This window comes from Malania oleifera, chromosome 12 (genome assembly GCF_029873635.1).
Source record: "Malania oleifera isolate guangnan ecotype guangnan chromosome 12, ASM2987363v1, whole genome shotgun sequence".
Lineage (NCBI taxonomy): Eukaryota > Viridiplantae > Streptophyta > Magnoliopsida > Santalales > Ximeniaceae > Malania > Malania oleifera.
In genome coordinates, this window is record NC_080428.1 from 71,151,494 (window position 1) to 71,178,059 (window position 26,566).

Here is a 26,566-nt window from a genome sequence, read left to right on the forward strand (position 1 = left end):
AAGATTCTCTACAAATCTGCCGGAGTAGATTGTTGGTTAGGCCAACTTGGGCACCATTCCAAAATTTGGATAAGTTGGTTATTTTAAGTTTTATAAGGTATTTGTTATTTCTGGACCGAGGAAAATGTATTAGGTGAGATGATACTGGAGTTTTGTGGGGAAAATTTGAATTTTAGGGTGTTGAGCTAGGAACACCACAGGAGTAAGTTTGGTTACATTTGTGGGCTTTTCAGTAAGCCAGGTAAGGAGATAAATTAAGTCAACATTTTCATGAAATTATATATTATTATACAACATTTATTTTTAGAAATTACGTATGATATAATACAGTGTTTGGGAATACTGTCGTTGAGCAGGGAAATGGATTTTCTACATTTTAGCAGAAAACATGGTTTTAGTTCAAATTTTATATTTAGAATAATATTCACATTTGTGTGGCATGAGTATGATTTTCTATGAAAATTATTTATATCGAAATGTTATGATTTCCCATAATAAGCACGCTATAGTAGTTTTTAGAAAAACCATAAAAATGGTACAGGAACTATAGTTTTTAAATAATATGTTAACAGTGCAGAAATATCAAGATTCAGTACGTTATGTTTTATGCCGGCGCAGAAGCTGTGATTTATATGATATGATATACCGGCGCAGATGCTGTGATTTATACGATATGATATGTCGACGCAGATGCTATGATTTATGTTGGCATTTAATGGTTTGTGGTTAAGTTGGGTGTTTGATATTTAAATTTGAATATATGGAAATGTGTGGTATGAGGTTGGTTAGTTGATTTCAGAGCTAATGGTATTGAGAGAAACTAGCAAGTAGCTCTGGGTAGAAGTGGACCAACATGAGTGTACTCATTGATCCTGACTAAGGCAAATATTGCCAAGGACGCAGGTATGAGTTTATGATTAAGATAACAATGATTTAATTTGGTTATGGATTATTGAGAAGTTTATATGATGATTTTATTTCATTGTGGATAATGTAATAATTCTTTTGATATAAATATTGGGATATAGTAAGTTAATGAATATCTGAAATAAGGAAATGATTGATTAGTTAGTAAAAATTTTGATGACGAAATTTCTTAAATGAGGGGAGACTGTAACGACCCAAAAAATTATAATGAATAATAATTAGGAAAAAAAAAATATTATTAATCAATTAATTAATTAAACATTATTAAATTAGTTTAATTAAATTAGGTAAAGTGGTGGTTATATATATATATATATATATATATATATATATATATATAATAAAGCTTATTCAGGAAGCTTCACATCCAATTCCAAATTGAAATTGGATTCAGCCAGAGCCTGCACCATCTCTCTTTCACATCTCTGCTCTCACTCTCACTCTTCTGTCTTCTCTCTCTCTCTGTCTTCTCTCTCTCTCTCTCCTCAATTTCTTGGCGAATATTCAATTGATCGGAAAACCGAAGATACCGCTGGATTCCTAACTCTGCCACCAACATTTCTACAAGAGCGGATTTGTCGTGGGAGCGACGTAGACACCACTCTTGGGGAAAGGTATATTCCCTCTATTTCCTTAATTTCTCCTTAAATCTATCATTAAATTGACGATCAAGCACCACCACGGGGGTCCTAGTCACGATCGTCGACGTTTTGGCTGAAGTAAATTTTTAATTTGAGTATCTTAGGCACCAGTCCACAAGGAGAGTGTGATTTAGGAAAATAAGTAAATTGGTGATATTTAAGAGTTTAGTTATTTATTGAGAATTTATAAGCTTAGGAAAATGTTAAAATAGTATTTTATTTAGGGTTGATTTAATGGAACTAGGATTTTTGATTCAGAGTTCGGGTGATTGCCGCATTTATCTTTTCAGGGTTCCTGTTGGCGTACTTCAAGAAACCAGGTAAGGGGGAATATATATTAAACCATATTTTTATGAATCAAATGGAAAATGAAATATGTTATGTATATATGAGTATACATTTTTGTATGAGTTTAAAATGTCAACCGTTTAAATTATGTTTTTTGAGCATAGGGCTATTTATTAGATACGTTTATGCGAAAATGAACTGATGAAAGTGAAAGATATTTACAAAATAATTATGTAAGATAAGAAATGTATATTTTCAGTATTTGAATGTTAAATATAGGTTGACTTATTTTACAGAATATATATATATATATATATATATATAAATTTTACTGCTAAATAGTGTTGCATGAGTAAAATAGAACTTTGTGTGGGACTATGCTATATCTATAAGACGCATGTTATGCAGGAAATGCACTAAAACGAAATGTTATATGGAATATGCTGTATGTGAGTATTAATGCAACTATGGAAACAACCACGACTGAAAAGATGCTGAGATTAAACAAGCACGGTTGAAAAGATGCCGAGACTAAACAAGCACGGCTGAAAAGATGCCGAGAGTAAACAACCATGGCTGAAAAGATGTCGAGACTAAACAACCACTACTGAAAGATGCTGGGACACAAAAACAGCTAAAAGATGTTGGGTAGCAAGCTAACACATTTCTATGTGAACTAACATAAAAACAGCTGAAAGATATTAGGTAGCATGCTAGCTCATTTCTATGTGGACTAACACAAAAATAGCTTAAAGATGCTGGGTATGTTATGAAATGAAATGAAGATGAAAATGAAGTGGAAATGAGTGAAACAAAAATGAAATATGAAATGTGAATAATGTAAAATGGGAAAGAGCCACGTAAAGTGAAACGCTACGAAATGACAAAGCTGAGAACATGAACAAATGAGAATTACAGAGAAATGACAGACAAAATAATGTATTATGGTATTATCAGCATTTATGCTTGTAGAACATGTTACGTTTTGGCGGGACAAACTCTTCGTCCAAGGGTTTGCTAAGAAAGGTAAGTGCCCTGATAAATATCAAATGTAGCAGTAGGTTGCATAATGTACTAGGACAGAGGGAAACTATTTATATGGGCAGGTAGATTTCCCTATTCTCAGAGGGCTTTCGCTGGTAAACTTTTGTATGGTTTGTGTGAGTACGAGATTTTTTCTTCACTTGAGGGCTTACTGAGTAAGGTGAGTGTCCTGGTATGCTTCAGTTGTGACCTCTGGGTTGCCTAAAGTATCAGAGAAGAGGGGTGCTACTTGTATAGATGGGTAATCACCCCAATCCTTAGGAAATCTCGTGGGCAAAATACCTTACATGTGTTTGATTAGGTTCAAGAAAATAATTTCAGAAATTATGTTAATGATTTGCAAATGATAAATAATATGTTGTTTATAAATCTCATGTTGGTCACACACTGATTTAATATATTGTTTCTTTCCTTATTGAGATGTGTCTCACCTGAATACAAATTTATTTTTTTAGGACCTCCATATGATCGAGCTTAGAGAGCTCGAGAGCTGTTATAGTATTTTTGAGTTAGAAAGAAAGGGTATGTAACGACCTGCTTAATTAATTGATTTTTTTTATAATAGCAATTAACATACTCTGATACCATCGTGTTAACCTAAGCAGCGAGAAGCAGAATCATACAAACATAACCATAAACCACTATATACAATACCAGAACCAATACCAGAGTGCTGAAATGTTTCCAAAATATACAAAGATAATTGTATCCCTAAAAATGCCCTCAACTAGCTAGGGCTACACAAAATCATTCCCAAAAATGATACTCACTCTCTGTTAGGGCCTACTGGAGCCCTTCTATTTGCGAGCCTGATCTGCTCGCCTACCTGGATCACCTGAAAAATATATCAACACTGGGATGAGCCAACGCTCAGTAAGAGAAAATATGTTATTACTAGTGTATATAATAGGATCCCTGATTCTGTAAATCAATACGTAAGTAATAGTAACTGAAACTGTTCCCTGTGACTATCTGTGTCATGACATGCTCCTCATGACGAGGTTGTGCGGCCCATAGGCTGGATTTACCCTGGCTGGCCAACCAGGAATAAATCGCTGAACCATCAGTCGACCTGCCCACCTCAACCCATATCTGGATGGGGAGCCTAACCTCTTCAAGGGCCTAGGGGGTTGACCGTACCACGTATTATCTGAATATGTGGTTGCACTCATAAAGTAACATAGTATCTGTAGCAACGGTACCGTGCTCTGTAGTTGCAAGTCCAACAGGGTCTGATATCGTATAATATATTTTTATATACGTCTATCTGATTTACCATGATTCTGAAGTACTGAAATAACCATGATACTGCATAGCGTACTGAAATCTGAATAATCATAACATGGAACTGCATATTCATAATACTGGAATTCGTGTTATCATGGTACTGAAATTCATAAGATCATGGTACTGAAATATCGTAAAATCATGGTATTGGAATTCATATAATCATGGTACTGAAATGCGTATAATCATAATACTGAAATTCGTAAAATCATGAAACTAAATTCATAAACATATTCTCGTACCATATACATAATCATAAGCCACACCATACTAAAATACATAATTTTTGTAAATAAATAAACTGCATAATATTTAGAATTTTCCTAACATAGCATATTTCCCTTACCTTAACTTTGAAAAGCCCCTACTGTACTCTAGCCCGATACCCGCAAGGCCTCCTACAAAACACCCTGAAACCAATATTTGCCAGAACTAAACATCAGTATTTTTCTACCTGTATCATTTCCTATAACTACCACAAGGCCAAAAGAAGACTAAAAGGCCTTACCTTGAATTTGGGATGATTTCCAACTCTGATTTCCTGACGATTCGCTCCGGTAGATGCGTAGAGAACTCCGCCAGGAGCGTCATGGTAGCTTCGGATCATCGATCTGGCGATTGGTGGGGCCGAAAATGAAGAGAGAAGGGAGAGAGAGTCGTAGAAGAGAGAGAGCGGTGAGAGAAAATGAAAAATATCTCGGTTTCCCGCCTTTTATAGGGCTAGGTTCGTCGACGAGCCATGTCACTTCGTCGACGAGCCCTTCACAAAATTCATCGAAAAGGCTTTGTGTTCGTCGACGAAATTCAGAGCAGCCCAAACCGCATCTCGGTATTTTCTCGTCGACGAAGCCCTGTGTTCGTCGATGAAATTCTGAAGACCTTCATTGACGAGACCCTGTGCTCGTCGACGAAGCTGAGCAATTTTCTTGAAATTATTATTATTTAATATTATCTCCAAAATGCAATGTCATCGACGAACGCAGAGCGTTCGTCGACGAAGTCTACGGCCTCCTTATGTTTCTAGTTCTATTTTCTCTCCATCTTATTATTAAAATGCTATTATTCTTCGGGTCACTACAGGGTATAAGAGTAATGATTTTTTTTAGTTGTATTAAGTTTTTATGTTTTATGTTTTAAGTTTTCTGAGTTATGGATGGATTATTTGGGATGTTATAGTTAGAAACTCTGGTATTTTATTGTTAGAGGATTATATTTATGTTTTTCCGCTACGTGATTGAATTGAGTATCAGATTTAGATGAATTAACGTTGTGGCACCTGGGTCCCACAACGCGGGTTCGGGGTGCCACGGAGCATGTTTATTCAAAATAACGCACTGGGCCTTGTTTTCGGGTTCGAGGCGTTACGCCATACATCTGAGTGGTCTAGTTCAAGTCTCTCTTTCTTTGGGGTATCGATGTATGTTTGGAAACTGACTCTCTTCTATTTCTCGAGTATACAATCCTCGCACATATCAATCTCTACTAACAGTAGATCACTCAACTTTCCTTTGAGTGCATCACCCTGAGTCCATTCTTACTGATGTGACCAAGTCGTTGATGCCAAATGTTTGCTATCAACATTTCCTGTAGCAACTGAAATAAACATACATGCATTAGAAGTCACATAAAGTGTTCCACTTTTCTTACCTCATGCAATTGACAGTGCACCCTTTGAAATTTTCCATTCATCGCCAATGAATGTTATGATGTATCCCTCATCTGCTAGTTCTCAGGTCTGGAATATATCTGACATCCTTCAGTTTCCATACTAACCCGTTCATCTTTATCTTCACAATTCCTTTGCCAGTTATGTTGCAAGGTTGATCATTGCCAAGGTATACTTTTCCGAAGTCACCTGGTATATACTCCTCTAGGCAATCTTTACTGCAAGTGACATGAAATGAGGTTCTAGAGTCAAAGACTCAAGACTCCTTCTTGCTCTCTAAAGAGCATACCAACATATCACCTTCTTCTAAAGCAACATTTGCTTCTGTCTTCGCCTCATATTCCTTTTTTAGACCTTTACACTAATTTCTGAAATGACCAAACTTTTCACAGTTCCAACACTCAATGTTCTTTGTGCCATGGGAGCCTTTAGGATTTCTGGATTTGGATCACCAAGACCTAGATCTTCTGCGATTGTTTGATCTCCCATGCCCGCTTCCTTTCCATGAATCTCTCCCTCGGCTTTCCACATTCAATGCTGAACTTGTAGTGGAAGTAGTGTTTGACATCCTCATCTCTTCCATCAAAATCATGTTGATGACTTCATCAAAATTCAGCTTTGATTTTCCTACAGAACTACTGATCGTAGTAACAATACCTTTCCAGCTCTCAAGCAACTAACTAAGAATCAGTAAGACCCGAATCTTACTATCAAACTTGATTTCAACTAAGGCGAGTTGATCCAACAACTCGTTGATATTATTTAGATGTCTACTAAAACTTTAAATTGTGGACATGTTCATGGTAAATAAATTATTCATTAAGTGTACCTTATTGGCAGCTGATGGCTGCTCATACATGTTAGAGAACACATTTATAAGAGACTTGGTGGTTGTCATGTGCTTGATATTAAAGGCAACAGACTTTGCCAGCGTTATCCTAATAGCTCCGAGAGCTTTTCGATCAAGTAACTCCCACTCATCCCCCTTCATGGAATCTGGCTTTCCATTCAATGGTAAGTGCAACTCCTTACCAAATAAGTAATCATTGATCTACATCTTCCAGAAACCGAAGTTGGTGCCGTTAAACATCTCAACTGATCTATTTTCATTCGACATCTCGATTCATCGATCTCAAGATCGAATTAGCTCAAATGGACAGCACGAAGGATTCGAAACGGTTGAAAACCTTAGGAATGGTTCAAGTTGTTAAAAAATGGACTTGAAATGACTTCGAAAACCTGGTCAAACCTTCTGATCAAAAGCGGTTAACTTTCTGTTAAACTTAACGGAATATACTCCCATTTAACAAAATATTCTGACGCCATTATTGACGACGTTAATTAACGTCGTTAACTAACTGCTAACGTGACAGGCAGAACCCGGTGATGATATAGTGCTGACGTGACAAGTCCTAATGATGATGTGGTGCTGATGTGGCAGTGGGGCCTAGTGCTGACGTGTCTGCTAATGTGGCAGTGGAGCCTAATGATGATCGTGCTAAATTACACTAGGTAAATTCCCAAGGAAGTGGGGGGGGGGGGGTCACAATAGACTGCTTAAGTCCCACTTTCCTAGATAGAATTTTCCTTAGACACGTAATTATCACAATATAACTCTTAAGGCCTCCGATCTGCTCAGATCTAAAAATTTTGCTCTGATCTGGCGACTTTGCTTCTACCTGGCTCTAATACCACTTGTTAGGGATCTAGGAACAATAATCACACACACAAACAAAATAAGCACACAATATAAGAACACCAGATTTATATGGTTCGGTTTAATTTGACATACATTCACGGAACACACCGAATATACTATAACCTGGGAGAAAAACAAGAGGAGGAGACACACACTCAACTAAACTCTTCTCACACTTTTTTCTCTCACCTTCAGCACTCTCATACTCCTCGCTCACTCACTTTACTTACACACCTCACACAATACAAATGTTCTTATTTATAGATATATAGGATAAATATAGAGGGAAATGAGTTATTGCATTCTAATGGGATGATGAGCACGTGGTAATTAATGGATTATTTTAGCATGTCATAATTGTGTTTTTGATGGAATGAATTTGGTATGTGGCTGTAGCTCATCCTTTTTAAGGCGTTTTCATAATTTCTCCGTTTCCATTTCAGTTTAACAGTTTTAATATATACTATAGATTTAAAGTTCATATCCTTAAATATACTAAAATAATATAAATTTTATCTACAAATAATTATTATATTATACGTTAAGATTGTGTTTGGGAGCCTTAAATTCATTTGAACTTGTATATATTCAAAAAATTTAATATAAATTTATATTATCTTTTATTTAATTTTACATAAATTGAAATTTAGAAGGTCAAATCCATAACTTAAATATAAAGGTAATTTTTACATTATTACTTTACGCTAACATGAGAAATGAATTAAGTCGTTTATAAACCGTTCGAGAACTCAACTGAATAAGAGTTCGATAAGTTTTTTGTTTATTTAAATGAATAATTATAAAATCGAATCAATGTTGATGATCAACTTGTTTCATTACAATTCGCAACCAACCCAATGTCAATTAGGCTCATTTAGGAGGCTTGATAAGGATCTCCGTATCATACTTGTATGCTGCCGAAACCCAACCCAATGCTAGCCGAAGGGGCCAAGCCCAGCCCAATGAGGCGATTATAAATATGAAACCCTAGATTTAGAGTTGTTCCATGCGGCCATCACCTTTTCAGCGTGCTGTGTCTACACCCTACCCTCTACACTTAACCTTCTCTTCTCCCTTCGGCCCTCCACAATTCCACTCCACTATTCTGCCCGCACGACCAGTCGTCGACCGCGAAGGGAGGTTGGCATTCGGCATTCACAGATCGCTGCACAGCCTTTGTCCTGCTCGACCACCAAGGCTTTTCCTCTCTCTCGTAACGTTAATCAGTTAATCAGCTCTCCGTAGAGCTCGATTTATCTCTCTCTATTGCTTGATATTTTTCTGTTTAATTTCGATTTGAATCTACTCCTGATTTCATTTTGTTTGTTGTTGGCATTGTTATGAACTATGGATCTTGTGGGTATTATGCGGCTGTTCAGGTTCTCTCTTCATTTCCTGTTTGGATGTGGCTGGTCTTGTTGAACGGCCGCAATGAGTCCATCCCTTATCATTTTGCTTACTCTTTGACGGATTTTTTAATAAGAAATTTTAATGTAATTTTTTTCTTTTTTTTTTCACCGCACAACCTCGGATACCACGCGCAAAAACGCGGATGCTACAGTCAAGATCTAGATTACGGTTTCCGGTTCACGCTATAAATTGCTCTTCAAGCCATTCAGGTTTTAGATCCAGCTATCAGTTCCGTTCTTAGGATCTATTATGAGCTGCTTGGGTAGCAAACAGTTTTCGCAGTCGTGCACATAAGGTACAAAGCATGCTATTTACAGGCGCTTCTCTATCATGTGCTTGTTCTCTTGTTTTGCAATTTTCGATTCTTGCTGATATGAACGTTTATCCTTTGATTAGATGAAGTGTTTTTCGATGTGTATATGCCTGTCTTACGTGGGTTTACTACTTTTGTCTCTGATGATGATCAAGTTAAAAACTTTCGTTCTTCTGAGTATAGTCCATGCGGAATGTTTATGGAGACCTGAACTGAAGAGACTGGAGTATACTTTTCTATTTTTGGTGAAAGTGAAGATTTTTAAGTTGGTAATAATTTCTTCAAACATAAAGGTTCTTGCTTTCTGAAACTCTCTGTTTATTTTGGACTGAGATTTTTAAATTCTATCACGTTCAGGCTGATATATCGCAGTACTTTTTGTTACAGAAGTTCCTCGCATCTGTTCAGGATCATGATCAAATATCATGTTTTCTGTAAGCCCATTAATTGACCTTTCTAGCTAGCCTCAGAAATTGCGTTGTATTGCCATTTATTGGAATTTAATTTCCAAACAATCCAATTAACATTATCCGTCTCTCATATTTCTTATGATCGATTTATAGCTATCCCAATCCACTGGTATGTACATCCTCTCATCCTTCTTCTTTACCATCACTAAACATCTAGTTTCGCATGTTCTGTGCGGATCCATCCATCTATGCTATAGTCATTAAAGTTGCTGTAATGTAATGTTGAAAACCCCCAATCTGGAAGGGGTTGTATTTTGGAAGTTTTGGATGCAATGGGATGGAATGAGGAACCATCTAATCCTCTCCTCATCCTCCAGGAAAAAATGCTCCCAAATATAGGTATTTAAAACCCTTCCATTTTGTTCCCGCCCACTCAATTTTTGTCCTCCCCAAGACAATGTTCGTCTTACTACTCTCCTTGTTTCTAATATGTATTATTCTGTGTGTTTTATCTATTATGCTGTACTTTATTATCATCTATAATAACAATAATATTGTACCAGAAGCTATAATGGACTGCAAAATTAATACTAATTATTATGGGATTTGCTTTGCAATATTATTAATATTACTAATCAATTAAAGTTAAAGTCTTATCGTACTGTATCAGAACTCTCTCTTTCTTTTAATAAAATAAATTATGATCATATTTACATTAATATGACTTATTGATTTCTGCAGGGTATGATTAGCACTTAATTTATTTGAAATTCACTTCCATATTCAGATCTTTATGCAAAATGAAATTTGATATACATGGTTGCGCGCCATGTGAGATCTAATATTTTAAATAATACTTAAATTTTTGATATTAAATAATTGTCAAAATCATGCTTTAAAGTACTATCTTCCACTTTATCTAGGATCTAGAATTTGGAGTTTAATTTGACAATGTGGACTAGGCTCTGATTTCTTGACTCTCCATAGAGTGAAGATTGAAGAGGACACTTCCGATATATCTGGTTGAGTTAGATGTTTTTTTCTCGAAGGATATTATCTATAAAACATTTGTGTTTTTTTTCTAATTTTATTTGTACTTGCATTGGTTAGGCTTGGAGTCATGTTTTAAATAGCATTTGTATTTTTTTTTAAAAATTATTATATTTTTATCGCATAGGACTGTATTTAAAGGATGATATCCATGTTTTTATGAGATTTATAAAATTTATGAATATTATCCAATCAATTTGGCTTCTTGATTAAAAGGAATGGCATGTGGCTATCATCCCATCACATGTAATAAATGCCGGAAGTGAGGAACCGGAACTTGCGAGCAAGGGTTAGTTTATTTTTATTTTTATTTTTATTTTTTATGAATTTTTTTTTTGAACTCACTTTGTTTTGGAGGAAGTTATTAATATGTCACTGTGAGGAGGAAAGCCCATAGATAGGAAGTGCTGAAAGACACTCCAAACAGTGGTGTTGACAGCTTGCACTCTTTCCCTCTGAATCTCAACCATCTGATCACATCTTAGGGTTCTTTCATTTGTTGGGATTTTGTGGATCTGATGCTCTGCTGTGTGTGATTTGAAATGGGTCTCCTGAGGGTCTACTTTTAATGTTCATTATTATTTAAAAAAAATAGTTTTTTGAAGGTCCAATGCCACTTTGTTCGTAGCTACGGGCAATGACTGGCAATGAACCTGTGTTTTGCATGCCGATAGGAACCTGTGGACGTGTTTTTATCCTTCATCCGTGGAGCCGATTTCTGCGATTACATCTTTCATATATTTACTTTATTTATAATTTTATAATTGTTTTCCCTTGTTTAGGTTATGTAATGCTTTGTCTTTGTTAAAATGACATAAAATAGAAAAGCAATGAACAAGAATTTTGTTAAGATGGAATTGCTGGCTGAATGATTCGTTGATGTCATCTGAAAAAATTTTTGTTAACCAGGTCAATGTGACAGTTCTATAAAGGCTTGTTAAGCATTTTCAGTGGGCCAAAGTGCTTCCGACTTCACCAGGCTTGAAAGCTTGTTTATATTTGTGCGACACTATGTGCAATGTGGATGATTATTAAGTTGCTTGAGTATTTAGTTTTTAAATAATTGATTATATTTTTAAAGATATTTTATAATGTATTCAGATGATGGTAATGTGTCATATAACAAACGAATGGCATTTAGTAAATACATTGAAATGCTTGAGAGCTTTTGTTTTTAAATAATCTACTAGATTAAATATATATATTGGATAAGATATTTGGATGATTACGAGGCATGCTTAAATAACAAATGAATAGCATTAAGTACATATATTTAAAAAATTTTAACTTTTAGATTATTCTATTTGATAAATAAATATAGTCTTGTTAGACAGCGGACATGAAAATCATTTAAATAAATTTTAGCTTCTCTAGGTGGTTTCTCCACTCCCCACCCCACATGTTATGGAGTCCTTATCTGCATCCTTTTCTCTGTGTGGGGTCTGCATTTTTTTCTCCCTTCTAGGAACGTAGCTGTTTGTAAGTTTCTTGCTTTTACCTATGGACTCTAAACATGAAGGTTGATTTTTATTGTTTTTGCATTGTGTCACTGTGTAATATTTATGTATCTATATTTATATTTTTACTTCAAATTTTGAATATGTCATATATGTCACGTTAATGATTTTTTTGGATATTGCCGTGTCGCAATCTCTTTTGCGTTGTCTGGTTACATATCAAGTTGCTATTTTGCTTCAGATCTAGCTTAGACAATTTGTACCTAGGAAAAGCATCCATGCCTGCTTTTTTCAAGGGCTGCCATCCCAATATGAAATAGTGGTGGCTGTGGAGAAGTGTTTTAGTTAGGAAGTCAAATGGGGTGCTCATACTAGGAATTCTGTGAACATGATTTTAGTCCGCCCAATCTGTAACCTGTCAAGTACTTGGGTTCCTTGCATCCAGAAATGGAAAATATAGAATTTCAAAATTTCCTTTCTTCCAAACTAAAACACTTTCTATCTGATATATTGGGCTTTTTATGCTCAATTTATTTGTTTTATGCATTTGACAAGCATTGTAGATATCCACCCAATCTGTAACCTGTCAAGTACTTGGGATCCTTGCATTCAAAAATGGAAAATATAGAATTTCAAAATTTCATATCTTCCAAACTAAAACACTTTCTATCTGATATATTGGGCTTTTTATGCCTAATTTATTTGTTTTATGCATTCAACAAGCATTGTAGATGTATCTGTTGCCTCTTGGGATGATCACAAGAAACTTTCGTTCTTCTGATATGTTTTAATGCGGAAGATTTGTGGAGACCTGAACTGAAGAGGCTTGAATTAGATCTTTCAATGCAATGCTACCTGTCTGGGAATGTAAAAGTTGGTGATGCTTTCATTTTTTATTGCTATTTGAAAATATTGGAGTTGAAAATTTATTTGTTTTATGTTTTCACAAGCATTTTAGTAAATTCTTGGATGGTTTTAATGGATCTCATTGAACAGTCATTTTTCATTCTTTGATCTTCTTAGTTTCTTTTATTGTCATTTGTTTTTCTTTTTTAATATAAATTTTTTATGTTGTGTACATTTCTCATAATCATGGGATCTGATTATAATATATTTGATCAACTATTTTTGTTTAGGCTTGTGATAAATCCCTTAGTATTCTTTTACCCTTCTGTTTTTAAATATGTAGTTCAATTTTATTGATATTATTCAAATCATCTTCACTTGGCTAGGCCATTAAATTATCCTTCTTAGCTATTCATATAAATATAATTACCCAAAGATCCATTTATAATTCTCAGTCTCACAGTTTTTTTGTGGATTTATTTATTTCCAAAAGTGAAAGATTTAGAATTAAAGAATTTAATTGCTCCTTCCAAACTAAAACACTTTCTATCTGATATATTGGGCTTTTTATGCCAAATGTATGTCTTATGCATCCAACAAGCATTGAAGATGTATCTGTTGCCTCTCATGATGATCATGTGAAACTTTCTTCTGAGATGTTTTCATGCGGAAGATTTTTGGAGACCTGAGCTGAAGAGGCTTGACTTAGATCTTTTAGTGCAATGCTGTCTGTCTGAGAATGAAGTTGGTGATGCTTTCATTTTTGACGTATGATTCATCTATTTTAAAATACTGAAGTTGAAAATTTATTTGTTTTTTTCACAAGAATTTTAAAAAATTCTTGGATGGTTTCTATGGATCTCATTGAAGAGTCATTTTTTATTCTTTGATCTTCTCAATTAATTTTAGTCTTTTTTTTTTTTTCTTATGTAAATTTTTATGTTGTATAAATTTCTCATAATCATGGGGTCTGTTTAAAATCTATTTGGTTAAGTATTTTTTTTAGGCTTTTGATAAATTCTATAATATTGTTTTTCCTTCTATTTTCAAATATATAGTTCAATTTTATTCAAGCCATACTCACTTGGTAAGGCCATTAAGTTTGCCTTACCATTCATTTGAATATAATTACCCAAAGATCCATTTATAATTCTCAGTTTCACTTTTTTGTAGATTTCTTTATTTCCAGAAGCGGAAAATGTAGAAATTTAAAATTTCTTCTCTCCTTCCAAACTAAAACACTTTTTATCTGATATATTTTGCATTTTATGCCTAATTGATTTGTTTATGCATTCAACAAGCATTGTAGATGTATCTGTTGCCCCTTGGGATGATCACATGAAACTTTCGTTCTTCTGAGATGTTTTTATGCAGAAGATTTGTTGAGATTTGAACTGAAGAGGCTTGAATTAGATATTTTAATGCAATGCTCTGTCTGAGAATGTTGAAGGTGACACAACACACAATTCATTTTTTGTTCATGATTCAGCTATATGAAAATATTGAAGTTGAAAATTGATTTGTTTTATGTTTTCTCAATCATTGTAGAAAATTCTTGGATGATTTCAACATATCTTATTGAACAGTCATTTTTCATTCTTTGGTCTTAATTTTCTTCGTCTCGTTTTTTTTTTCACATAAATTTGTTTTGTTGTATAATTTCTCATAATTATGGGATCTGATTAAAATCTTTTTGCTTAAATATTGTTTTTCCTTCTCTTTTCAAATATGTAGTTCAGTTTTATTCATATTATTCATACCATCCTCACTTGGTAAAGTCATTAAGTTAACTTTCTTAGCCATTGAAATATAATTTATCCAAAGATCCATTTATCATTCGCAGTCCCACATTTTTTGGGGATTTCTTTCTTTAGTCATTCCAATCCCCCTGGTCCATTTTTTGTCTTCATTACTCTTTACTTTTTAATAAGCCTTGTCCCTAGTTTAATTTTTCAAATTAAGCTGATTTATCTGGCCATGGTATCTTTAATTTATGGAACAGACTTCATATTTCTACATTCAGCCTTGGTACTCCTGATTTCTATTTTTTGTAATATTATTTTGTGCATTCTATTGATTTTATATTATGTTCTATGTTCTTATTTGATGCTGTGTATATTATGTTATATAATTACGTATCTTATTCATTATGTACTATTTGTATCATATTAATGTTTATCATTTACACAAGTAATAATGCTCTACTAAACAGATACTAGTATATACTGCATCATGCATAATTCAATATTGGGAATTTCTTTCTTTAGTCATTCCAATCCCCCTGGTCCATTTTTTGTCTTCATTACTATTTACTTTTAAATAAGCCTTGTCCCTATTTTAATTTTTCAAATTAAGCTGAATTATCTGGCCATGCTATCTTTAATTTATGTAACAGACGTCATATTTCTACGTTCAGCCTTAGTACTCCTGATTTCAATTTTTGTAATATTATTTTGTGCATTCTATTGATTTTATATTATGTTCTATGTTCTTATTTGATGCTGTGTATATTATGTTATATAATTATGTATCTTATTGATTATGTACTATTTGTATCATATTAATGTTTATCATTTACACAAGTAATAATGCTCTACTAAACAGATACTAGTATATACTGCATCATGCATAATTCAATATTGTTAATATTGCTATTTATTCATTAATTAATGTAATATTTTCTATGCTACTTTATCTTAATCTCAAACAAAATTAAATTATATGTATATATATAATGTTTATCATTTATGCAAGTAATAATGCTCTACTAGACAGATACTAGTATATACTGCATCATGCATAATTCAATATTGTTAATATTGTTATTTATTCATTAATTAATGTAATATTTTATACGCTACTTTATCTTAATCTGAAACAAAATTAAATATTATATATATATATATATTTTAGATTTATGCTTGAGATTTAATCTTGTTGACAAAGTAAATATTAAATGATTAGATGGTCTAGATTAGTACCACAATTTGAGATTTTAAATGATTGGCTTTTTTCCTGCTGAAATTAACCCCAAAAATTATGGCACTATGTATCAAAAAATGAACCTGCGAGGAAGAAAGCCAAAGTGCCCTATGAAACTCCAAACAGCTGTGGCATTAGCGCCTCTATACTTCCCATTCGCCAATGTCAATCTTTTGATCACATGTTCCGGTTCACTTATTGGTTGGGATTTTGTGGTTCTCACTATCTGCAGTGTGTGATATGATACGGGTATCTGAGGGTCTGCATTTATTGCTCTGATTTCAAATAGTTCTTCAAAGTCCAACACTGCATTGCGTGTATTGCTATGGGCAATGCTTGCCAACGCTATGATTGGTCTGATCCTGTATTTTGCTTCTTGATAACTGGTGGATTTGTTTTAATCATTCATCCCCCACTCATCGACGGAGCTGATTTTTATGATTGCATGATTTATGTTTCAAAATTACTTATATTTCTTATTTTTCCTCTTTTTGAATCACATGGTTTAGCTTTTTGAAGGGTTGGTTGAAAGGACTAACTGTGAAGCCTATGAGGATTAATATTGTTAAGTTGGAATTACCAGCTGAATGATTCTTTGATGTCATACAAACTGGCTGAGGCTTCTGTTAGATATTAACCTCTACCCAAAATATGTTTTTTGTTAACTGGGTCAATAGTCCTGAGGCTGCCCAAAAGATTCAATGTCACATATGCCCAAAAGGTTCTATGTATTTTTATTGCTTTTAAATAGTTTACTAGATTATTTAAATATATATGATAATATATTTAGATGTTAGTATTTGTTCAAAAATTGCAAATGAAAAGTGTTGAATGTATATGTTTTTCATCCTATTTTTTTAATTGATATATTAATATATTTATGCACTTCTCAATGTATGACTATCTTCAATGTTCATGATTTGTGGGATCTGGCAGGGACCCGGCTGTTTGGGTTTTCTTATGCATTTTGGGTGCATGTTTTCTCTGTGTTTGGTGAGGTTTTAGTCAAGTTGTACTTGGGAGAAAGCATCCCAATGGTTGCATTTTAGTATAGAACTGTGGTGGCAGTAGAGAAGTATTTTTGGGAAGTCAATTGTGATGCTTTTAAGTGGGAGCTGTGTAAACATGGCTGCACAATCTATTAACAGTCACACACACTTTCCTTGCATGCATAAGTAAAAAATATAAGTTTTCTAAATTTCTCTCCCCTTTTATTCTACTTGTGCCCAAATTCTTTCAATATAAATTTTTTTTTTGAGTTTTTTGTAATTTTGGTTTTGTTTTGGTTTGTGCTTTTGGTTTTTTTGTTTTCCTTTTATTTATGTTATTGTGTTTTATTCTTTTTCATTTTGTGCTTTGAACAAGCAAACAAGCATCATATTTTCATCTTGCCTCTTGGGATGATTAAAGAAAACTTTCGTTCTTCTGAGGTGATCCATCCATGCGGAAAATTTGTGGAGACATGAACTGAAGAGGTTTGAATTAGATAATTTATGCAATGCAATTAGGCTTGGAAGTATTGAAGTTGGATATCCCTGTGATGTTTGTTAAATGATTCAGATGTTGGTCCATATATCTTCTTTATATTTTTCATGTTGAGGTTTTCAAGAGCATTTTTCTCACCAAATTGCTTCACTGGGGCTCCATTTCGAACTGCTTCATCATTCTTCTTATTTTTTTTTTTACTTTTTCTAACCATAATCCTTAATCCAAATTGGTCTGAATGATTCCTAAAACTCGAAGAAGGGAAAGAATTAGAACCCTCAAGCTGCTCAAGACAGTAAGTATTTGCCTTGATGCAATAGGGGAAGGTAATTGCTTATGCTTCTCATTAATTCAAGAAGTACGAGAAGAATTATCCCACGCACAATTTGAAGTTGGTAGCAGTAGTATATGTGTTGAAGATCTAAAAACATTATTTGTACGGCAAATAGTGTGAGATTTTCACAGAACACAAGAGCCTCAGATACGTTTTCACATGGAAGGAGTTAAGCATGAGGCAGAAGAGATGGCTGAAACTGATCAAGGATTATGATTGCATCATTAGTTATCATCTGGAGAAAGTTAATGTGGTAACTGATACATTGAGTCGGAATTCAGAGCACACGTCAGTATTTGCAGTAGTAGGTCAGCATCATATCAAACGGGATCTGAAAAGTCTTGACGTGGAGTTGGTGGATGGTAATCATTAGGTTTTCATTGCTAGTTTGGTGATACAGCCGACATTATCTAAGAGGATTAAAGCCATGCAGGCTAATGATATGGAGTTAGTTGAAACGATGGAGAAAGTGCAGCAAGGGTTGGTTGCAGATTTTAACATCTACGAGGGAGGTGTGCTAAGGTTTGAGATCAAGCTGTGTGTTGAATGACGAGGATATAAGAAGGACGATTATAGAAGAAGTACATCATTCTTTGTATATAGTACATCTGGGTAGTACGAAGATGTATCGTGATTTGTGCGAGTCCTTCTGGTGGAGTGGCATGAAATGAGAGATTGCACGATTTGTGGAACAATGCTTGACGTGTCATTAGGTAAATGTTGAACGTCAGAGGCCAGCAGGGTCGTTGCAGTCATTGAGTATTTTGGAGTTGAAATGGGAGCACATCTCCATGGACTTTGTAATCGAGTTACCACCAACACTACACGGGTAGAATGCCATCTGGGTAATCGTGAACATGTTGACTAAATCTGCTGACTTTGTAAAAATGAAGGTTAGCTACTCTTTGAGTAGACTAGTAGATTTATACGTGCAGGAGATAGTCAGAATGCATGGGGTATAGTTGTCCATTGTTTCAGATTGAGACCCGAGGTTCACTTTTCGATTCTGGAAGAGCTTATAGGAAGCACTGGGGATGAAGCTTATTTTCAGTATAATGTTCTACCCCCATACTGATGGACAGTTAGAGAGGACGATACAGATTTTGGAGGATATGTTATGGATTTGTGTATCAGATTTCAATGGTAGTTGGATTCAGTTTCTTCCATTGGTGGAGTTTGCCTATAACAATTTTCAGGCTAATATTGGGATAGTATCGTTTGAGGCATTATATGGTCGGATGTGTCAGTCTCCTTTATATTGAGATGAGGTCGGTGAAAGACATGTATTGGGGCCTGAACTCTTATAGCAGGCTTCTAAGAAGGTTAGATTGAAGAGTTGATAGAAGAGTTACGCGGATGTTTGCCGCCGTGAGTTAATATTCGAGGTTGGGGGTAAGATATTTCTAAGAATTTCTCCGATGAAAAGGGTGATAAGATTCGAGAAGAAGGGCAAACTGAGCTCAAGGTATAGCAGATAATTTAAGGTACTGGAACGAGCGAGTTTGGTAGCCTACAGGATTGCACTACCCCTAATGCTCTCGAGGATTTAGGACGTGTTTCATGTATCCATGTTGAGGAAGTATGTGCCGAATCCGTTGTATGTGATTAGTTACGAATTTTTAGAAATTGAGAATGCTTTGGTATATGAGGAGATACCCATTCAGATTCTGGACCGTAAAGTTCAAAAGTTACGTACCAAGGAGATACCGTTAGTGAAGGTATTGTGGCGGAATCACGTAATTGAGGAAACTTCTTAGGAATTGGAGACGAAAATACGTTGTAAATATCCATAGTTGTTCTAAGTAGTAGTTTTGGGGTAGTAGGATCGGTATAGATATGTATGTATGTAATATTCTGCTATTGTAGTAACAACGTTGTGTGGTTAGTCTTTGGGAGAGTCTTGTAATATTATGAGCTCCCGAGATGGTATGTATGTAACTATGGTAATCCTCTGCCATAAGTAAGGGTATGTATGTATTTTGGTTGAGGTTGCTATGTGGGTTGTCGTAGGCTCTTTCTAAAGGTGAGTATGCGTTGGGTATGTAGTTGAGTTGGTAAATGAGAGATTACAAATTTCGAGGATGAAATTTTTGTAAGGAGGGGAGATTGTAAGAATCCGACCTGAGACAAATGTGTTAAATAAATAAGAAAAGAGAAGGAAAATTAAAAAGGCTAAAAATCAGTAGGGCTCCTCGATGGGGCTCCTATTCTCGTCGACGAAGTCTCTTGTGTAGCTTGTCAACAAGGATCAGTGGTTCGTCGACGAGGATATGCCATGAGATTTTAGGAAATCCTGAAATCTCAAGCTCGTCAATGAGTCCACCTTGGCGTCGATGAAGTCCCTTGTACATCTCGTCGACGAGTTTGGTCGAGTCAACTTGTTTATAAATATCCTTGGCTTTGCTTAATGGTTAAGAAACAAAAACCTCTCTATAACTCGAATACTCTCTCTCCCTCTCAAGGATTTCGGGTCGTTTGTTGTCGAAATCAACAATTCGGCGTTGTTACGTGGATAAGGAGAATCCCTTTGAGTATAGTGGATCGAAATTACGTTTCGAGAATTTTCAGGTTTTGACTCAAAATTTAGGTAAGGGTTCGATTTCGTTTTCGTTTCGGTAGATCTGTAAAGAATAGTATTGTAAGGAAGTATTGTTCTTCGTTGTTTAGGTTTTGGTGCCTCGGTTCGTTGTTTTGGAGCCGTTGAGCTCGTGTTTTGGTATTCGAGAGAAGGTAAGGGGATTCTATTTATATTAGTTATTTTTGAAATCAGAATCAGTAAACATGTTTACGATTGTACGTATGTTTTGGCTACTTATTTGGAAAAATCTATTGGGTGAAAATGTGGGATTTTCAAGTTACATTTTTGGAGAAAAATTGAGGGTTCGGGTATCATCTCTATTTCTATTGAAAAATCATATGTTGTATAAAACTGTAGTAACGAGATCATCGTACCTATGTTTATATTAAACTGTATTCTCGAATTGAAAACGATATGATTTGTTGTATACTCAAATAAGTGTGGAATGAACTGTTATATGTAAAATCTACCAGATTTTGTGAAACAGCTGTGACGACTAAGCTGATGGGTATAGGAATATGAGTTCTAAAATTGTTCTAGATTTTGTGAAATTTGCCACGTCTCGGCTAATTATCGTGGGCAAACGTCATGTCTCGGCTAAATACCGTGGACGAAAGTGTACTACTATATATTCGAGGGTGTTAAATATCACCTGTTTGTTCCGGCTGGTCGTCAATGGGTGTGAGTGGACAATGTACTAGCAATGATATCGCTGTGAGGCTTCGATTATTGCAGGGTATCGGGTGCTTGAGTGTGACGACACTAATCGTTTTTTGGTATCGTATGTAGTGTAACTGGATTGTGAAAATACTGAAACTTCATCGTGTTATGTTTTATGTTGAAATAACATTTGTATGTCACACACTAATATAACCTATTTTCTTCCTTATCGATAGGTGTCTCATTTGAATATAAAAATGTTTTTCAGGTCCTTCGAGTACGCGAAACTAGCTTCCTAACGTTCGGGAGCGTGGGTGTCGGTTAGTTATGTATAGTACTTGAGTAAGTATTGATTTTTGTAACTAGGTTGTTATTGTTGGGTTTGTAGATACCTGGGGTATGTACTGTATTTTGGAGCGTAGACTTTAGATATGTTTAGACTCTGGTATGGTACGCTATATGTATTAGAAAGAATATTTTTGCCGCGTATTTGATATGTATATATGTGTATATGATTGTGTATAGGGTTTACGTGTATCCCACGGGATTGGACTTTTATTCAGTGTAGTATCATATATGTTTTAATTGATACAGAGACATGTTAGGTTGCTAAATTCACACCTAGGACCCATTTGCGGGTTTGAGGAGTGACATAAAACATGCTTCTGGAAATGTAAGCAGAGACGTACACATTAAGCTCAATAAGACATGTTGTGAAGGCCTAGAAATTATAATAATTAAATAATAGAGAAGGAGAAATTTAAAGGGGCAAAATAGGGTTTGTCGACAAATGCCCTGGTTCTCCCTGAAGGATTCGTGGACGAAATTCAGTGTTTGTGGACGAAGAGATACCAAGAGGTGGTGTTTTGGACCCATTGGTTTGTCAATGAAATTCTTACTTTCATCGACGAACTCCCTTCTTCACTTCGTCGATGAAGTTACGTGTCTCGTCGACAAAGCGACGTGTCAAGTCTTTACTCTCTTTAATTTACTGCAAATATATTAACGGAGTGTATGTTTAGTTAATTGCTAAGAGCCGATTGCTCATTGAGAATTGTTAGAACACTGATAAAAAGAACTCTATTGATTGGTTGATTGAGTTTTTAATAAAACTTTGAAATCTGAATTGTAGAATTCACAAGCTAAGATTAATCTTGAGAAAAGATTTAACTTTGTTATGAACTGAATTATAAATTGAACATGACAAGTCAAGGTTATTGTGTTGAGATTCAGCTGAAAGCTTAATTTATTTGATCTCTGAAAATCATTTTGATATTATAATCATTCATTGATTCTGAGAATTTAATTAAGCTGATTGTTAACATAAGAATTGAACTTGGAAAAATTGTTGGTTGAAGTTCAAAGGATTATTGATTATTGTGTTTGTGTGACTGCTGAAAAGAAAGTTGGCTGAGGTTAACACTTAACTAAAGGAACTTGTAAAACAAAGAGTTTTCAAAAAAAAAAAAAAAATAAAATAAAATAAAAAATCCAATTCACCCTCCTCTTGGGAGCACACTTTACTTTTCAATTGGTATCAGAGAGGGGTTGTAGTAAATCTTAAACTAGAAGCTACACAAAGGTCTTTATGGCACATCTAGGTGTATCTCCTTTTACCGAGGGTTAATCCTCTAGATTACCCATCTTCTGCGGTGTTAACTACACCTTTTGGAAACAGCGCTAGCAAAATCGTAGACAATAAATAAATACGAAAAGAAAAAAAAAAGATGATTAATAATGATTTAAAGATGTTGCAAACAAACTCAAGTGTAATGAATGCATTATATTGTGTCCTTAATGTAAATAAATTCAATAGGGTCATGGCATGCAAATCAGCTAAAGAAATTTGGGATAAACTTGAAGTAACTTATGAAGGAATTGTTTGATGTAAAAGACACTAGAATTGATATGCTCACTAGCGAGTGAAACATTTAAGATGAAACTTGATGAGACCATCACTAGTATATACACTAGGTTCACCTATATCATAAACTCTCTAAACGCATTAGGAAAAAACTACACTACTTATGAGATGATTCGAAAAATACTTAGAGCACTCCTTTCTATTTGGGAACCTAAGGTCATTGCAATAACGGAATGAAGAAATTTAAAAAATACCTCCGTAGATGAAATAATAGGATCTCTTCTCATATAAGAGATGATAATAAATGAAAGAAATTCGTAAGGTAACAAACACAAGAAATCAATTGCTTTTAACGCTGCTAAAGAAAGTTCTAGTGAATAAGAAGAAAACGAATTAGACAATGATGATATAGCCTTAATTACTAGGAGACTTGGAAAAATCTTCAAGAAAAATAAGAAATTTACCTGAAAGTTCAAAGGCTCAAAATTTGATAAAGGAGAAACAGGCAAAAAAGAAATTAAGAATGAACCTCCTACATGTTATAGTTAAAAAAAGGTTGGGCATATTAAACTTGATTGTCTACAGCTCAAGAAAGACAAGAAGAAGAAGAAGAAGGCAATCAAAGCCACTATATGGAATGTCATGAGCTCAAGTGAATCAGAGGACGAATCAAGTGATCAAGAAGTAGCAAACATCTGCTTTATGGCTAAAGATGCTGAGGTAAATTAATATTCTAATTCATCTGAAGAATCTAGTGATGAATCTTGTAGTGACTCTTGTGATAGCATGCCTTCATATAAATAAATTCAGGCTGAATTATTCTCTTTGCATAAAAGGTTCATAAGAGTAACCAAAAGAAACTTAGCCTTGAAAGAACAAAATGAAATACTCAAAAATCAATTAGAGACTTCAAAATCAGTTGATAATGAAAAGGACTCACACATTAATGATCTTATGAAAAAAATAAACAAGATGTATCAAGATTTGGTAAAGTTGCAAGTAAATGACGAAAGCAAGAAAGAGTTAGAAATAAGTAATCTTAAAAGTAAAATTGAGGATAAAGATAAAATCATCTACAATTTTACAAAAGGAATGGAAAACTTTGAAAAGCCGATTGGAACTCAAAGAATGTCATTAGATAAAAAAGGAATTGGATACAATGGAATTGAAAACAAGAAGAAAAAGAATCTCTATATGAGATACTTTGTAAAGGAATCAAAACATTATGCCAGCACATCTTCCACAAATGCCTATGAACATACTACTTACTTCTTGTGTAGGAAAAAGGGACATATAAAGTTTGAATGTCCATTTAAAAGAAAAAAATGTTAAAATCAAGAAAGTAAGGAAAGTCAACTAAAAATAAACCTGAAATAAAATGACTTAAGAAGGTTTGGGTAACAAAAGTAACACCTTGAACCCTTCTTGTAGGTATGCTTTAGGACTACCCCATCAAAAGACAAGTGATACTTGGACAGTGGGTGACACATGACCAAAGACCAATCAAAATTCACCACACTAATGTAAAAAGATGGTGGATATATTACCTTTGGCAACAATGCTAAGGGTAAAATTGTTGGGATTGGAAAAATAGTTAAAGAACCCTCCTTAACTATTGATGATGTCTTGTTAGTAGACGGGCTAAAACATAATCTACTAAGCATAAGTCAATGTAGTGATAAAAAATTTGACATAATCTTCAAACAAAACAAATGCATAGTTGAAAATAGAGAAAAAACATGATGTTTTATTCATTGCTAATATGGTTGACAATGTGTATTGTATAAACTTTGAAAATTTAAAATTTTAAGAAATCACATGCTTAACAGCCATGAATGAAACTAGTTGACTATGACATAGAAAACTAGGACAAACTAGTATGGATTTGTTATCAAAATTAGCTAAAAAGAACTTGGTTAAAGGAATACCTAGCACTAAGTTTGTAAAAGATAAAATATGTGATGCTTGTCAGTTAGGAAAGCAAACTAAGACTAGTTTAAAAAGAAGAAACATATTTCCACTAACAGGCCCTTAGAGCTTATCTACTTAGATTTATTTGTTCCTACTAGAACACAAAGTTTAGGAGGAAAGCAATATGCTTTCATCATTGTTGATGACTACTCTAGGTTTACCTGGGTACTATTCTTAGTCTCCAAAGATGAAACTTGCAAAATGTTAATAAACTTGTGCAAGAGACTCCAAAATGAAAAAGGGTATGTAGTTTTAAATATTAGGAGTTACCAAGGAAGAAAATTTAACAATAAAGACGTTGATAAATTTTGTAATGAACATGGAATATAACATAATTTTTCAGCACCTCGAACTCCACAACAAAATGGAGTTGTTGAAAGGAAGAATAGATCTCTTCAACAAATAGCTAGGACCATGCTTAATGAGCATAAGTTAGCTAAGTATTTTTGGACTAAAGTGGTAAATATCGCATGTTATGTGATAAATAGAGTTTCCATAAGATCAAGTTTAGATAAGACCCCTATGAACTAAGGAAAGGAAGATGACCCAACATATCTTATTTTCATGTATTTGGATGCAAGTGTTTTGTATTAATTGATAAAAGATGATTTAGGTAAATTTGGTGCAAAATCATACGAAGGAATTTTCTTAGGGTATTCATTAAATAGTAAAGCATTTATAATCTACAACAAAAGAACACTCACAATTATAGAATCAATACATGTTTCCTTTGGTGAAGTAAATCCTTTCACCAAAACAATTGATAATGAGGAAGCTGAAACGTTATAAAAACTAGAAAACTTAGAAATTAACGAAGTCAAAGACGAGAGCAATAAATCAATCTCAAATGATGAACCTATAAAACTACTTAAAGAATTGAAGTTTGTAAGAAATCACCCAAAAGACCACATCATTGGTGAACTTTCACATGGTGTATCCACTAGATCCTCATTGAAAAATCTAAGTAATCATTATGCATTCCTATCTCAAGAAGAACCCAAGAATATTGAAGAAGCCTTAAGTGATGACTCTTGGATAGTAGCTATGCAAGAAGAATTAAATTAGTTTGAAAGGAATAAAGTATGGAAATTAGTTCTTAGACCCAATGATCATTCAATAATTGGAACCAAATGGGTATTTAGGAATAAAAAGGATGAAAACGGTATAGTAGTACGTAACAAACCTAGACTTGCAGCTCAAGGATATAATCAAGAAGAAGGAATAGACTACGATGAGACCTTTGCTCCCATAGTTAGAATGGAAGTCATAAGAATGTTATTAGCATATGCATCTTACAAAGAATTTAAACTCTATCAAATGGATGTGAAGAGTGCATTCTTAAATGGATTTATAAATGAAGAAGTTTATGTAGCATAACCTCCAGGTTTTGAGGATATTCATTACCCTAATCATGTGTTTAGATTAACAAAAGCATTATATGGACTAAAACAATCCCCTAGAGCTTGGTATGAGAGGTTAAGTGGATTTCTATTGGAAAATGGATTTTCAAGAGGAAAGGTGGACAACACATTGTTCATTAAATCTAAAAATGAAGATACGCTTATTATTCAAATATATGTAGATGATATCATATTTGGTGCTACAAAGGAAGATCTATGTAAGGACTTTGCAAAATGTATGCAAGAGGAATTTT

General features: G+C 34.2%; 1 long non-coding RNA gene and 8 other non-coding genes across 9 annotated transcripts; all 9 read left to right on the forward strand.

Moving 5' to 3' along the window:
- The first annotated feature begins 8,524 nt into the window (after nt 1-8,524).
- Nucleotides 8,525-21,602, forward strand: LOC131144516 (uncharacterized). Its single transcript, XR_009133833.1, has 2 exons — nt 8,525-9,257; nt 21,346-21,602. It is a non-coding gene; the product is annotated as an uncharacterized LOC131144516 (long non-coding RNA).
- On the forward strand, nt 9,412-9,497 carry LOC131145306 (small nucleolar RNA Z159/U59). The gene has a single exon (XR_009134089.1). It is a non-coding gene; the product is annotated as a small nucleolar RNA Z159/U59 (small nucleolar RNA).
- Nucleotides 11,107-11,295, forward strand: LOC131145312 (small nucleolar RNA Z112). Its single transcript, XR_009134095.1, has one exon. It is a non-coding gene; the product is annotated as a small nucleolar RNA Z112 (small nucleolar RNA).
- On the forward strand, nt 11,340-11,467 carry LOC131145318 (small nucleolar RNA snoR2/U65). The gene has a single exon (XR_009134101.1). It is a non-coding gene; the product is annotated as a small nucleolar RNA snoR2/U65 (small nucleolar RNA).
- LOC131145307 (small nucleolar RNA Z159/U59) lies at nt 12,935-13,018 on the forward strand. The gene has a single exon (XR_009134090.1). It is a non-coding gene; the product is annotated as a small nucleolar RNA Z159/U59 (small nucleolar RNA).
- On the forward strand, nt 13,659-13,738 carry LOC131145309 (small nucleolar RNA Z159/U59). Its single transcript, XR_009134092.1, has one exon. It is a non-coding gene; the product is annotated as a small nucleolar RNA Z159/U59 (small nucleolar RNA).
- LOC131145310 (small nucleolar RNA Z159/U59) lies at nt 14,359-14,442 on the forward strand. Its single transcript, XR_009134093.1, has one exon. It is a non-coding gene; the product is annotated as a small nucleolar RNA Z159/U59 (small nucleolar RNA).
- On the forward strand, nt 16,564-16,646 carry LOC131145315 (small nucleolar RNA snoR77Y). The gene has a single exon (XR_009134098.1). It is a non-coding gene; the product is annotated as a small nucleolar RNA snoR77Y (small nucleolar RNA).
- LOC131145308 (small nucleolar RNA Z159/U59) lies at nt 17,411-17,497 on the forward strand. Its single transcript, XR_009134091.1, has one exon. It is a non-coding gene; the product is annotated as a small nucleolar RNA Z159/U59 (small nucleolar RNA).
- Nucleotides 21,603-26,566: the final 4,964 nt, after the last annotated feature.